General features: G+C 31.9%; 1 protein-coding gene across 7 annotated transcripts in view; it reads left to right on the top strand.

Annotated features, from left to right (window-relative positions):
* N (neurogenic locus Notch protein) overlaps positions 1 to 17021 on the top strand; it is a 260349-nt gene that overhangs the window by 229119 nt on the left and 14209 nt on the right. The window lies entirely within an intron of this gene.

Here is a 17021-nt window from a genome sequence, read left to right as displayed (position 1 = left end):
TAAAAAAAAATCCCCATTTGCCTGGGTTTTATTGAAAAAACCTGAAAAAAAACCCGAGTAAAATTGGGTTTTTTTTAAATTTGCTATAATAAATGTTAGGCAGGTACTTCAAATTAAATTATTACTTTATAGCGCAAAAAAAAAAAATATGTACTTTACATATATAAATTTAACTTTTTTAAAACTACAACTTAACTTTTTTGAAACTTTCTTTAAACTAAAAATTAAACTTTCTTCAAACTAAAATTTAACTTTCTTAACTTCATAAAAAAAGAAATCGTTTCTTAACTTATAAAACAATAAGACTAGTAATTTTTAGTATTTTTAAATTTAACTTAATAAAAATTTATATTGCTGAAAGTAAAATTAAATGCATATTGCATGCATAATAAATTGATGACAATTAAGCAGTTTAAAAATCAAAACTATAGATTAAGTACAATATGTTACAGAAAAATAACATTGTTACTATATAATTAATAATTAATAAGTGAATGTGTATAAGTAAGATAAAGAATGTTTAAGAATGTATAAGATTCTCAATTGCTCAGTTGTCACCAATTTCCTATGCTTTTAGAAATATCATTCTTTTAAGAATAGAAATCAATGTTCTCAGTACGATTACCAGTCAAATGTGTTTTATTGTTTTTGTTGTGTAACTTTTCTTAAATAATTATAAATTTGTACGAGTTTTCCAGCTTTTTCTGTGGCTAATTGGTTCCTTAGTTTTGACCATATATGTCCAAATATTGAAAAAATTCTTTCTAAAGAAGCAGAACTTGGAGGACAGCTGAGAAGTTGTGAAACAAACGTACAAAATCCTTTAGGTAACTTATCGTACTTTTTAGTTTTTATCTCCATTAAAGTCCACCATTTGGAAGAATTATTTTTATACATCTCTAACAACTGTACTGTCAAACATAGATGGAGGATATATCTCTGAATCTTTAATTTTAAAAGCCATGAATGCAGCAAAATAATCCGGATGATGATTTCTAATCTAGTTTTCTGCTTCTTCCTCTTCATTTTCGTCGAGTTTCTCTCCCATATGCATAGGATCTAGGCAATTCGCAACATAAAAAAATGATTCCATCGCATCTTTAATTCTTTTTTTTTGCCTTATCTATGTAAGGTTAAAGTTCTGGATTGTGTAGAATACCTTTCCATATTTCAACTGCTGTTGAAAGATTTGCTGAATTATTTTGCAGATCATTAACAGCCATTGCCACAACTTTTAATTGCTTGTGGAGATTTAAAGCTTCACGAAATAATCCTGAGTTATTGAATAGACAACTGATGTGGGGATCCACTTTCACTAATGATTGTTCACTATCGATTTTCACGTACTTATGAATTTAATATAATAATCTCTAATAAATGTGTCCAAGCACGCTTGTGAATTCCAGCGAGTGTCATTTGAAATCTGGCATCAAATCCTCTTTTTCCTTCAACCAAGCGTGTGTTTGATGATGGTTTCGAAAGTATTTGTGTATCTCAACGATATGCCCGACAATAGAGTTTGGCGATATTTCTTTTTCTAAGAGATTAAGATAGTGAGCCGAGCAGCCATAAATTAAAATTTCAGAATTTTTTTTATTTAATAACTTTCATTCTTTTCATTTTATTTTCGTTATCAGAGCAGAATACAAAAATTTCCCTGTTATATTTATCTTTGAGTTCTTCAATTGCAGAAAAAACAATTTCAGCACAAAATTCAGCAGTCTTTTTATTACTTCCACAGTCTTGCGCATTTAACAAGAATATTTGCCCGTTACAAAAAATTGACTGTGCTATTATTGGTTCATTTTTTATATTAGACCACCCATCCTGAAGTAAAGTGATCAATGAATTTTTAATTTTAGAAATTAATTGATCTTCTATTTCCTTATAAACGGCATTTAAAAGTTCTCCAGCCAATTGCTTTCTGCTTGGAGGACAATAACTTGATCTGAATAATTTGATCATTTCTTTGAAGTCAGCGAGGTCCGCAGAGTGAAAAGGAGTACCGCTTGCATAGAAATATTTTGCAATTTGTAGATCTAGGGCCTTTTTTAGTCAGTAGTTGTAATAGTGAAATTATTGATTGTCATTTGATTCTTTGCTTTTTTCGGTCGGATATGTTGTTCATCAGCACTAGCGCAGGACATGTTTGCTTTCTTGCACGGAGGCGATTTGTTTGTTGAATCTCGACTGGATCGGTCATCAGTTTGTTGGAAGGAACACGATGGTACCGGATTATTATCAGAAACATGTTTGAACATAAATCGGTTTTTCTGTTCACAGTTGAAGAAGTGCGTGCAATTCTATAATATTATATCTAAGAAATCGTAGAAATGCCTTTTAATGAAAAAAGAAAAGAAATTGGAAAAGGAAACGAGCTAAACATAAAGAAAAACATAAAGAAAAAAATCAAATAAAACAAAAATGCTAATGGATAAATTGAAAAAAAAAGATAAATATGGAAAGAAATGTGAAAAAAAAATAAATTAAAATAGTTTTCTTGTAATGTGGCAAAAAAGATGAGAAAATAATTCTTGAGAAACAATAGGAAAAAATCAGTTAATTAATGAAAAGTTAAATATCATTTTTTTCTTCTTTTTTCTTTTATATCAAAATTATGATAGCATGTTTCTTAAAAAAAAAAAAAGGCGCAGAGTGCCTTTCACAGCGCAAATATATCATCGATTATAGACGTGGATTGAAATGTCGAATGAAATCACCAATAAATGATCTTGTCTGGTATGAAGATTATTTACCACTAAACTCAAGTGGTACAAACCAGATTTTTCCTACCACCAGTCGCAACCAATCGTGTAAACGAACCTTTCTTTCTCTTTTCACTTATGTTAGTAGATTGTGATCGTTACAAGATTCGATCAGTTTCGAATCTGCTTTAGCAGAGATTACATAGGATCTTCAAAGTAACCCGCGACCGCATCCCAGTATTCCCTTTGATTCTCGCTATTAATTTCATTAAAGCTTAAAACATTCCCTCAACAATTTCTCCGTGAACAATTTATATATTGTAATAGAAGATAATTTAGAAAAAAATTTGTACTAAACTTAGCAAACGCAATGTTGTTATAAATTTTGCGACTTCCGCATTTATAATTTTTTATCGAAATTACAATATTAATATTTATTTCTGAAAACGATTTACTTTTAGTTGTTCGATCATAGAACATGCTATATTCTTATAGAAATTTTGCGTTTTTGTTAAATATGGAATATACTCTCTAAATTTCTTAGAGTGAAATCTAACTCCAAACGAATGGATATTTACTTCAAGCGATAGTGAAAATACTGCCACTCGTAAATAGTAAAAATTCATTTTTCACAAAATTGATTGTTTAATTCTAACGTAGAGTAATGTATTACTCGTTCCGGCATGAATTTATTCGATCAGAGAATGAAATCTTCTTCGTTGGTAAGGCGTTTATTTTAACAGTTCTCTTAAAAAACAGTAAGATTGCACTCTTCATGTGAATGAAATATTCACTCCACACTGCATAGAGTGAAAATATTCACTCTATAAAATAAAGTACACATAATCACTCTACTTTGCAGAGTGAAAAATTCACTCTACAACAAAAAGAGGAAGAATTAACTCCGTATGAATGAAAAGTCACTCTAATTCGAGCAATACGACCAGTCACTCAATTTTTCGAGTGCGTTATCACTCTAAGAAATTTAGAGAGTAACGGATATAACTATTTGACAAAGTGACCAACGATATGTAGATAGAATGCGTCACGCAACGGATGAACGATGGAACTCTAGGTAAAGAATACGTCCGTTGAAAAAAAATCCAGGAACAGATCTCTCTTCATATTTTTTTAGAGATTATATCAGCACGTTGGTTTCCGCCGCAAGCTAAAAGTGTATCTCGCTGGCGCACTAACAAAACCGCTTACGAAAATCGCTGTATATTCTTCTCTCACGAATTCTTGTAGCGTAGAGAATAAGCTTGATATATTCTCCCTTTCGAGATATGTTCTTTCGGATCATTCGTAGTAATAATACAAGTTTTGCAGAAGGAGACGAAAAGATTTCTCTAGATTGAGAAAATAACACTGTTCATCTCAATGTAGTGATTAAATGATATTTGGCAAAACATATAAAAATAAGAGATAAAAAAAGAAAAGAAAAAAATATAATATTATCATAAAAATATTAGAAAAGCTAAAAAGTCAAATTCTATTATAAATGCTTTTACTTGTTGAACATAATAATATTATATATATTAGACTTATAAATAAGTAAGTATTTAAAAGTTCTGTGAACTGATTGTCTTTTGACATTCTTTGGTAATAAAAAAAATTACTTTAACTTTAAAAACGACTAATATTATATATTTATTTTTATTTAATTCCAAGATATTCTGTATAAAACGTATTGTACATACAGCCATTGAATTAATGTGCTGATCAGCAATTGTTCTATTGCAATTGTCTCGCATTAAATGCTTTTCCATAGCGCATAGTAAGATATAATATAGAGAATGTCGTGGCGCAACAAAATATCGCTTTTCTAATTTTACCTCTTTTGTTGTATATAACAGCCAAGTCAATGTATACGTTCGCCCTGTTACCTACACACGTGTTCAAGCGTAACATTCGTATGCGGTCCGCAGTGCGTTCGCTGGATGCGCATCTGTACTGTATGAAAGGCGAAGACAGAAGGACATAAGTATGGCTGGGTGAGAGGCTGAAAAGGACAAGAGAAGAGTGCAGGCAAATCTCCCCCCCCCCTTTCTTCCCCCTCTCGCTCTCTCCTTTCTTCCCTCTCTTCCTTCCTCCCATATCTCCCTTTCTTCCCCTTCCCCCCTCTCTCTCTCTCTCTCCCCCCCCCCCTCTCCCTACTAATTCTCTCTTTTTCTTTTCCCTCTTTTTCCTGCCTCTTTTTTTTCCTTTTTCTTCCTCTCTTTCTCTTCTTCTCTCTCCCTTATCGGATACTAATGTTCAGCCAAAATTTTTATTAGTTTTAGTCTTTTTTTTTTAATTTAAAAGTTTTTTAATTTTTAGTTTTTTAGTTTTCTTTTTCTTTTTAAACTCAAGTCAAAGTTTAATTGAAAAATTGTCATACGAAGGTAGTTTCAAAAGTTCTCGACCTGACACAAAAAACATGATTTTCGGCAAAATTTTTTTTTATTTTTCAACATAGTCCCCTTTTAACTCAATACACTTATTTCAACGATATTCTAACTTTTTTATACCGTCTGTATAATATGATTTCTCTAAACCTTCAAAATAAGCGTTAGTTTTATCGATTACTTCGATATTTGAGCCAAATCTTTTTCCAGTGAGCCATTTCTTCATGTTTGGAAAGAGAAAAAAGTCACTGGGGGCTAAATCTGGTGAATACGGCGCGCGCGGAACCAATTCGAAGCGCAATTCATACAATTTTGCGACTGCAATCGAAGAAGTGTGAACGGGTGCATTGTCATGATGAAAAAGCACTTTTTTTTGCCAAATGAGGACGTTTGGCCTTAACGGCATCATTTAATTGATCCAATAATGCTGCATAATATTCTCCGTTGATGGTTTTTCCTTTTTCTAGGTGGTCGATGAGCACAATACCATGAAAATCCCAGAAAGCAGTTGCCATCACGTTATCAGCTGATGGAACTGTTTTCGCCTTCTTTGAAGCACTTCCACCCGCTTCTACCCATTGCTTTGACTGTTGTTTAGTTTCTGGCGTGTAATGGTAAATTTATGTTTCATCAACAGTGATAAAGCGCCGCAAAAAATCGGTTGAATTGCGTTTAAACATGTCCAAACACTTCTTAGAAACGTTCATTCGAATGCGTTTTTGATCGACTGTTAGCAAACGCGACACCCATTGCGCTGAAAGCTTTTCATATGCAAATGCTCATGTAAGATGTTGTGAACGCAATCATTTGAGATGTTTGCAATGTTAGCAAGCTCATGCACTTTTGCTCGTCGATCATTCAACACGGCATTATGGATTTTTTCTATAATTTCGTCAGTCGTAGCGGTTTTTGGGCGACCTAAACGTTCATTATTATTTATGGACGTACGACCACATTTAAATTCAGCAGCCAATTTCTTAACAGTAGAAAACGATGGTGAAGATTCTCCCAAAGTTAAATCAAGCTCGTTTTTTATTTCTGTTGGCGTTAACCTTTTAAAACGAAGTATTTTATCACTGCGCGATATTCGACTTTATCCATTTTTAAAGAAAACCAAAAGTTGATTGCTTTACACGATCAAAATAAAGAAACTAATAAACGCATCTGTCTGAAATTTTGACAGTTGCCCTCTGCAGAATAAAACTTGCAAAAAATTACAGCGGTTTGATACTTCTAACGTCATATCTGTGTCAGGCCAAGAGAACTTTTCGAACTACCCTTGTATTTCTATTATATCAATTATGCATTTGATGTCATATTTATAATTTATATTTAGATAATTGCAAAATATCCGGATTTCTGGGCACATATGGCAATTAACAATAAGTAGAACAATATAAAGTTTTGATACTAGAATTAGATCAGATAATATTTTATCCACCAATGGTAATATAAAGGAAGACAGTATCTTCTAATTTATCGGAAAATAATTTAAGATAAACACTTGCGCTTTCAGAAAATAAAAATATAGTAATTTTTTAAAAGTTTGATAAGATTAATAGTGATAATATTCATTTTGTGTGTTGTTTCAATGAAAGAGCAAAATTAAAATGGCTCAATGCGAAGCATTGTATTGGTGTTCGCGTAAGTTACTTATTATAAATTGATCAAATCGATTATAATCTGTCGGTAGTGCAATATAGTGCAATATATAATCTAGAATAGTGCGCTTTAGTAGACAATGTGGCGATCTTGTATCGAGACTTGTCGCTATATCTCGTGTGCAGAGATTGAATAAAATGGAAAATCCATTTCTTTATTATTATATATATATACTGAGTTCTGCTTCGATGCGAGATTGGAATTACTATGTGATGCGAACTTCTCTGTTTTTTTCTGGTACCGTTCTTCGCCTTAATTATATTGTATTATATTATAGCTTTATCTGCTCACACTTTATTCACCGATAATCAATTAATCGATCGATAATTTTGTGTAGCAATTTACGAGCAACTGGAAAAAATTTAGAATCTTTAAACGTTCGATAAATAGCCAATCAATATAACTTCATTGCTTTGTTTATTAAGAACCAACGTTGTACATTTTTGTCGCATTATTTTTTGCTGCGTCGCGTTGATAACATCTCAAGTTATCAATTCGTGTAGAAAATTAGCGTAGAGAAAGTTCACATTGTTCTACAATCTCGGTACCGCTAGATGGCTTAGCCAATACTGAATCTGGAATCGATCTAAGCGGATTAGCTGCGTCGAAATTGCAGCAAATGAAACGGACTCTATAGTCTCCGAGCGAACTTCGACGCACGGCGAGAGTCATCATTTTCATCATTATTCTGGCATACGTAATCCCACTTTGCTTTTCCCACGCAAGTTTCCTTTTTCTCTTACTTCAATTCACAGAAATAAAATGCTTTTCATGTACTTTTGCACTATACGAACTGATTTACATCGGTGTTAAAATCAAATTTAATAAAGTTCAACTCTGTGAGTTGCAATTTCTTCGTTGTACCTTCTGGCAAAGTTGACGGCTCGAAGATGGCCCACTAAATTCTTGCCGACGTATGTGCTCAATAATATCGATGCAAGTACGAAAAATTGTTCAGTATTGTTAAAATTGTAAAAGTAATTACTATTCTAAGTTGACTTTGAAATTAAATTCCAACTCTACGTTAAATTTAAAAATTGTATAATACATATAACTCTTAAAAATCAATATGGAACAATTAATTAATATTACATCAAGTAGGTAATTGCAAGTGTCAGATTTTTGAAGCAATATATAAGTCATTGCTCATAAAAATTGCGAGCAACGTCCAAAGTAAATGCCTAGTTTTTCGGAACAAAATAAAGACCTACTCTGCAAATTGCGTGCGGGTCAGGTTCTCTCGTAAACTCGTTTCATTTAACAACGACGGAGAAATTGATAATAATCGCTTATTTTGTACCGACAATCAGTTTTGTTTAAAAAATACAATGCAGGAAACGCAGCTAAGAATACTGAATTTAAAATCACCTCTTATAAGCAAGCAGGACCAAATCAGCAGAATTGAATGTGACCTATTGGATTATTTTGTACTTTTGTACTATTTATTTATTGGTTGATTATTTTGTATTATTTTGTACCATCAGAAAGAATTTTGTATCCCGTGTTATTTAGAAAAAAATCGTGGTCCTGCTAACATGATATGAAGCTAACAGAATAAAAATCATTAAAGAAATAACGATAGATTCTATTAATACTGAATTTGTACTAATTTGTACCACCCAAAAAAATCAAAATATTTCTACTGACTCCTTGAAACAATTTCGACTATCCTCAAGAACAAGATCTATCTCCACGTGTGTGAAGTTAACATATTATATTTTGACATCGCATGAAAAAACGACAGTTCTGCTCGCATACACTATAGTTCTACAGTTCTAGATAGTTTTTAACAATAGTTCTATCGAATTACGCCAAAAAAACAAAAAAATAAAATTTCAAGAAATGAGATGCTAACTTCCCGTCTCACCTTCCAGCATCTCACCGGATTTCGAACGTATGAACCATAAAGTACAAGTATTCAAAGAGTTCTACCGTTTCAACCCAACATATCAATAGTTCTGGTCATAAGAACAATAAAAAAAAATTCTAGTCATTATTAAAAGCATTTCACGCACTGAAATGTAATATGCTAGCGTCACTAGCAATAATGTAAATGATACTAAGGACTGGGAACTATGATTCTATGCTCGTACAAACCCAGAACTATGGCTAGTGACGCCAACATATCATATTTAGGCACTTTTAGCGGGCATAATAATTATAAACAAATATTTAAATAATTGTTTCTGAATAGAACTGTAATGTAAATAATACTAGGGACTGGGAACTATGATTCTATGCTCGTACAAACCGAGAACTATCGCTAGTGACGCTAGCATATCATATTTAGGCACTTTTAGCGGGCATAATAATTATAAACAAATATTTAAATAATTGTTTCTGAATAGAACTGTAATGTAAATGATACTAGGAACTGGGAACTATGATTCTATGCTCGTACAAACTCAGAACTATCGCTAGTGACGCTAGCATATCATATTTAGGCACTTTTGGCGGGCATAATAATTATAGACAAATATTTAAATAATTGTTTCTAAATAGAACTGTAATGTAAATAATACTAGGGACTGGGAACTATGATTCTATGCTCGTACAAACCCAGAACTATCGCTAGTGACGCTAGCATATCATATTTAGGCACTTTTGGCGGAAATAATAATTATAAACAAATAGTTAAATGATTGTTTCTAAATAGAACTGTAATGTAAATGATACTAGAGACTGGGAACTATGATTCTATGCTCGTACAAATCCAGAACTATTGCTAGTGACGCTAGCATATTACATTTCAGCGCGTGAAATGCTTTTAATAATGACTAGAATTTTTTTTTATTGTTCTTATGACCAGAACTATTGATATGATGGGTTGAAACGGTAGAACTCTTTGAATACTCGTACTTTATGGCTCATACGTTCGAAATCCGGTGAGATGCTGGAAGGTGAGACGGGAAGTTAGCATCTCATTTCTTGAAATTTTATTTTTTTGTTTTTTTGGCGTAATTCGATAGAACTATTGTTAAAAACTATCTAGAACTGTAGAACTATAGTGTATGCGAGCAGAACTGTCGTTTTTTCATGCGATGTCAAAATATGATATGCTAATTTCACACACGTTCTATCTCCTCCGATCTTTTAAACATTTAATCTACAAAATCGAGTTAAATTTATCACATTATTTATTACCTATTATGTACTATTTTGTAGTTACAATTATTATTATTATTAGTTATAAAATATCAGTTGTTGTAGTATAATATTTCATCGAAATAGGAGTTGTTTCAAGGGGTCAGTAGAAATATTTTGATTTTTTGAGTGGTACAAATTAGTACAAATTAGTACAAATTCAGTATTACTAGAATCTACCGTTATTTATCGTTTTTTAATGATTTTTATTCTGCTAGCTTCGTATCATGTTAGCAGGACCATGATTTTTTTTAAATAACACGGGGTACAAAATTTTTTCTGGTGGTACAAAATAGTACACAATAGGTAATAAATAAGGCAATAAATATAATTTGATTTTGCAGATTAAATGTTTAAGATATCGGAAGAGGAAGGTTTTGTTCTCGAGGTTGGACGAAATGGGGGTTGTTTTAAGGGGTTAATGAAAATATTTTGATTTTTTTGGGTGGTACAAATTAGTACAAATTCAGCACTAATTATAGGCGCTGTGTGTTTATATATATATATATATATTTTTTTTTTTTTTTTTTTGGGTCTTGCTAGCTTAATATAAAGTTAGCAGCGCCATGATTTTTTTCAAATAGCACGAGGTACAAAATTATTTTTTGTGATACAAAATAAGTACTAAATAATCCAATAGGTCGCATTCGATTCCGCTGATTTGGTTCTGTTAGCTTATAAGAGGTTTCGAAATTTACATTGAACCTACATATATTTCTGGAAACATATTAATTTAATTAAATAAAATATTAAACACTCTCTTTGATAATTTTATATTTTATATAAAATATTGAGATGGAAAATTTGATTAAATAATAAATATATTTGAAGCATACTTATAATTTAATATATTTTGTAAATTATGTTATGAAATAACAAGATATTCTATTTATTAGGTAATCAAAGTTTTTGCTGTTTTTTAGTTATATTTTTCGGAATTGTTTAAGAATTGATGTAAATGTAATCTGATATTTTCATCACCTATATTGAATGCAATTGCAAGTTCTTGGCACATTAGTTTTGAATTTGTCTCGATTGCTACTTTCAATTCATCATTATTCAAAGATGTTGATCTCTCTGACCGGAAACATCTTTCAGGGATTTATTCTTTAATGCAAATTTTAAAAACCAGTGCTGAGCAGTTCTTTCCTTTACTGCATCCTTTTCATATGCAGAACAAATTTTTCGACAAGTTTTTGATGGTTTGGATTCAAGTTCAAATTTGTACAACAAATAAACATGAATTATGTTCATTTAAATAAACATTTTAAAGAGTTAAAATATTTATATGACTTGAACTTTACAATTAGAAATGCAGTAACTAAATGAAGTGAGGTGTGTATTTTACAGTGAAAAAAATTCTCTACACAACTTATCATGATTGATATAAACAATTCCGAGAATTATGATTAACGAAAAACGGCAAGAACTTTTTTGATTACCTAATATTTAATTTAAAAAAATAAAATTTAGATAAATATGAGTTTATTGGATCCTGCAAGGAGTTGTAAGACACAGACTTAATAAATAGTATCGCACAGTTGCATAGCAAAAACATTAACTTGACCAGTTTGTGTCTAACAATCACTATCCGATCGAACCTATAAAGCGATTTTTATCAATCGGCAACTACTCATTTGATTCGTGGAAAAGATTGACAAGTGAGCATTACAGACATTAGAAAAGAGGCATGGATGGCGGTGTCTATTGCAGGATACGTCGCTCGACCAAGGATAATACCAGCTGATGAACTAAACATGCGTGACAAGTAGGATGCATATGGAAGAAGTTAAAAAAAGACGTTTCTCGTTAGAGTGAATATCTGCTTTCTCCTTCGCAGGATCGAAGGGTTCCGTATCTCTTAGTAATCTCGACGATCTCTCGGTAAATTAATGTCTTCGAAACGTTCCTTGAAACTTGTTAATAATAGCACCACATCGAGAAAATTAAGTGGCCTATTTGAGATTAATTACAGCTTTTCTAGCCTGTTTGTACCCGTTTATTTCATATTGATAACCTTTCGTTTATATGCGTCATTTTTCTGCATAAAATATATCATATCACGCTATTTCCTTTTACTTGTACAACATTTTACAGGATAAATCATACAACCAAAAGAATTATTTTGTTAATTGATCATTGTTATGTAAAATTTATTTTTGAGAACCATAAGAAGTACGATAATGAATTTGTTAAATATAATGCATATAGTGCAAATTGCGTTAAATATAATGCAAATAAATATTATGCATAGTATCTGATACGAAAAAGGAAGAATTCATGTCTCAAGGAATATGTCTGAAACAGATAATAATTTATTTTTTAGTATGAAAAAGTTAACATTTATTTACTTATTAAAAATTTATTCGAATATAGATTTACTAGAAAGAAAATAATAGTGTTAAGACAATATTGAGAAATATTTTTCCCGCGAAGATCATTTCACATTTTGAAACATGTTTAATAATTTAAACATTTCTGCAGGCATATTTATATGTAAATTCAAAATTATAAGACGAAAAATTCTTAGAGCGTTGATTGAATGAATACATTCAGGATTAACCGGTTTTTCGAATAATTCGATAAGAAATGTTGAATACGAGAAGAATAAAAGTAGTGTAATCGAATTTTCCGATTTTCTTAAGCATGTTTACGAGCACATTAGAAACGCGGAGGACAAAAAAAAGAAAATGAATCGTAGCGTTTGACACACACACACACACACACACACGCGCGCGCACACGCACACGCACACGCACACACACACACACACACACACACACACAAATATACTAGAAGTAAACGTTAGTTATTGCACGTTTATCGAAATATTAATTTTTATTCCGAAGAGAAAATTGGTGATCACTTAGCGTACAAAATTAACGAAGCGAAAATTTACAAGCTTTTCCGAAAAGCGAACAAAAGAGCGTCGCGGCCAGGAGGCATGCGTTTTATAATGGACTTTCAGGACCGTCTTTTTGCAATTAGCCAATCGTGGATAGCGAATTTTAACTTCCTGGAGGTGATTCTCAGGCACCGCGAGTTATTGGCTGCCTTGCGACTCGTCATCGCGTATGTTACGCATTTAATAAAATGCTGTTAATAGATACGTCGAGGGTCACGTGTTTTGTGAGCACATTCAGAATAGCCGTTGCTCGCGGAGACAGTTGCTGCGATATTAATTGTTATCATTTTGTAACTTTGTAATACCACAATTTTGTGATAAATAACTAAGATCGATGTTTCTTCTGGACAACATAAAAAATTCTACAAGCTAAAATTTGAGAATGTGCTTTGCCAGACTTTTCATACTTGTATAAAATAAAATAATTTTACGAGGAATTGTTGGTATCACGCAATTAGTCGTACAACTCCCAATTTAAGCATATATCTATCGTAAGTGCGTGTGGTTGAAGAGCGATACACAAGTGTTTACTTGATGGCGTTAATGTACTGTAAGCGAACAGCCGATTCATTCACGATGCAAGACATTGACACAATTCCAAACAAAGCCAATAAAAAGTAAAATAATCTACTATGCAATAAAATTTCTAATAAAAAATTTAAATTAAAAAAATTTTTAATTTAAACTTTAAACTTGCCAAAAAATACGCATATACAAGAAATAAACTGTATTGATTTCTTAACTTTTTATTTGGCAAGATTAAAAAAAGAGTGTTAAAAGGGTAAAAAGTGAAACGATAACTTACAATTGTTTATTATGTAATATTTAATTGCAAGAAACTAGAAATGTCCTTTCTCGACATGAGAAAAATCATGTTGTTCAGAAGCAACATTGTTCAAATTCAATAAAATAAAATAACTATTTGTTGTGAAATGATACAAAATACGTTTTGATATAAGACATAAAATCAAATTATCTTTTCGACAGTGTACTGTTGAATAACTGTTTTTACAGTTGCGACAACGCTCCTTTAGCCCTATACACTGGCCAGTGGCCTAAATTACGCTAGTACAAGTTCACATAAAATAATATTTAGCGTTGTGTATAATCGCACAAAGTCGATATAATTTTGTACTAACTATCAACTGATATTGTCTGATTGTGAAAGCAACATTGTTTTTCAAAGTGATTGTTTATCAAGGAACACTTCATAAAACATAACAAATTTTGGTATTGCTTACCGTCAACACCGTCAAATATGGGGTTAAACAGCTCTTGTATTATTTTGTCTCCAAAAAAATCTTTCTTTTTTTAAGATTAATATAAATATAATATTATTTTACGCAATTTTTACAATTTATTAAATATGTAACTCGCAAAATTTGCCATAGTATTTGAACAACAATCCCCGCGCATAATGTGTGATTCGTACATCGAAAAAAGTTTTTAAGATTCGAAAGGAAGCCACGATTCGTCGTTTCGTACGTGCATTCACAAGTGAATTAGCTGCATCATTGTCTGCACGAACGGACGGAAAAAAAAGAAAGAAAAATATCGATTGAATGTAAATATAATAAAAATCCGCGCGTCATCCGGTTGATGCGGACCGAAGAATATTCTGCAAGGCGTCGCGATGCAGCGACGTGACGACGGAATCCCTTATGTGCGGCTTTGCACAATCATTCTTCGATATCGAACGCGTAAGTCGCTTATCGATTGCTTTGTTGTTAAAAATCATCATCCTTGGTCGACATTTTTCCCATTCGAAACTTATTTATACTTATTTATAAACACCGATTAAGATTATAAGCGATGGTAACAACCGATCAATATTCGTTGTTTTTAAGTATTTTTAAGTATTTTAATTTATTCGTACAAAAATGTTTTTACTATACATTCACGAAGAGCTTCAATACATTGATTTAAGCAAGTTTCTCACCTGCTACAAGATTTAGCAATGACTCGGCTCTCCAGGATGCCGCGAAAATTATTGTTGCATGATGGTTGTCTCACTTGGTCAAAATTATTCTCCAATACAACGTAATTAGACCACCTGCGGCGAGAATATGTTGCGTGCGTGCTTCATACTATTCTTTCTTCTTTGTTTCTCTCTTCCTCGTTTTCTCTCTTTGCAATTCCTTGCATCACACGATGCAATAGCGATACTGCACGCAATAGCGATACTGCACGATTCACTCGGCTCAATTTGTATATGAATGAGCACGAATTATCCACACAATGTTGTCAAAAATAAAGAAATATGACCATTGAAACCATCTGATGTGGAATCACCAGGAATATATCCTGCGGAAGCGTCGCAAAACACATGGATTCGTAGGCCGTATAGCCGAGAAATAAACTGAAATGTGAATTGCATGCACACATTGAAAAATATTGAGCTATATATCACAATATCTACATTAATTGTATTAATGTAGAAATAACTACCTTGTATTCGATTATCATCAATTTATTCAATGATTATTATATTATGTAGGGGAGAATTGCCGAATTTGGACTGGCTCCTGAAATAAACCGCCACTATTTATTTTGAAAAAAAAAGATATTTGCAGTGTCATAATTGGCTATACTGGCTTAAAGAGTGAGGGTGGAAAGTGCTAGAATATCGAGGCAACTTTTCCACTCACAATCAGTCTCGCTGAGTTCTGAAAAGTATTGGTGTGTGAACATTATTTTCCCCGACGTCTCAAATCAATTTTCTTCTGCATCCTATAAGTACTATAATTTTAAACGTTATTAACGTAAAGTATATTGTCTTAGCTACAATGTGATGTACTTGTTTGTTTATTACAGTACGAATGTAATGATAAAAACATATTTTTCTGATGTAATCTACAAGTTACTTAATTTGAACTATAGTTGTTTGTACTCACAAGTTATTTGTATTGGACCGGTTTATCGCAGGACACAAGGTTTCTCATTACTGCGAGTAGTGCAAAACATATTAAAATCGTTCTTTTTTCTTTCAACTTTCATATCCAAAATGGTACAAAGAGGACAATATGGGAAATGGACTGAAAATGAATTACAAATGGTTGTTGCGGCGTATAAAAATAAGGATTATGATTTCAATAAGTGTAGTAGGGAGTTCTTAAAGCTACAATAAGGAGACATGTTATAAAGAAAAACTGATATGTGAATGTTGTGAAGGCTCTAGAGAGACAAGCTGTGTACGTTCTCTCGAGATATGGAGAAGATTCTAATCATGTGATCATCATGTTAGACGTGTTTTTTTAGGTTGAGCATTAAAGTTCGAAAGTTAGCATTTGATCTGGCAGAAAACTATAAACAAATTAGGCTACTTTCTCCTATTTAATATTTTTTCAAAAAAATTACATTAATTGAGCGAAGAAATGACACTCATGTTAATAATATGAATTTTGTGTATGGACATGTGTGTAAGGTTTCTCTTAATAACACTAATTTTGAATCAAATAATTTTTCCCCAGTTGAAGCTGTTTTATACGCTTATTTTATAGCGTTTTTAAAATTCCTTATAATCAGTGCGAATTGTAGTCAACATTTATATATTTAAAGAAGCATCATACATTTGGTAGTTAATCGAGTATCTCGCAAAATTGTCTGTACTGACCTTCTTCCTCGAAATAATCGCCATCTGCCATCCTTTAATTACTAGCGGTAATTGATACAATAATTATTGCCCATCAAGAATCATTTCCGAGTTACTTGCACGGCAAAAAAGTTGTACAAAGAAAAAAAACGTCCGATCGATCGATCGATCGATTAAATGTGCAATTAGTTATATTCCTTTTATCCTGATGAATACATTGCCTCTATCTATCGATATAATTGTTTGATTTACGCTAATTACATAGTTATGACAATGATAATTTTATTAGTCTTGACTACTTGCTCGAACATATTGTCAAGCAAAAATTTTTTCTGAATATCTGATTTTGACAAGGATTATTTTTATCTTATGGTGTATACATAAAAAGGTATACTATTTGTTAAATAATTAAATTATACAAATATACAGGGTGTCCGCGCTAATCGCACCACACGGTAATGACACATTTTTGAAATCAATTTGAGATGAAAATTCTAATGCCAAAATGTCGAGGCTACATTTTAAATGAGAAGCATTTAAAGTTAATAAATCAAATTGTTCCAAATTCGCGCTTAGGCACAATTGGAGTGGATCGATATCTGAAGATATCCTCATTACTGTATTAC

The sequence above is a fragment of the Linepithema humile genome, chromosome 5 (genome assembly GCF_040581485.1).
Source record: "Linepithema humile isolate Giens D197 chromosome 5, Lhum_UNIL_v1.0, whole genome shotgun sequence".
In the NCBI taxonomy this organism is placed as follows: Eukaryota; Metazoa; Arthropoda; class Insecta; order Hymenoptera; family Formicidae; genus Linepithema; species Linepithema humile.
Note: the sequence above shows the minus strand (reverse complement) of the source record. Positions and strands in the feature narration are given on the sequence as shown.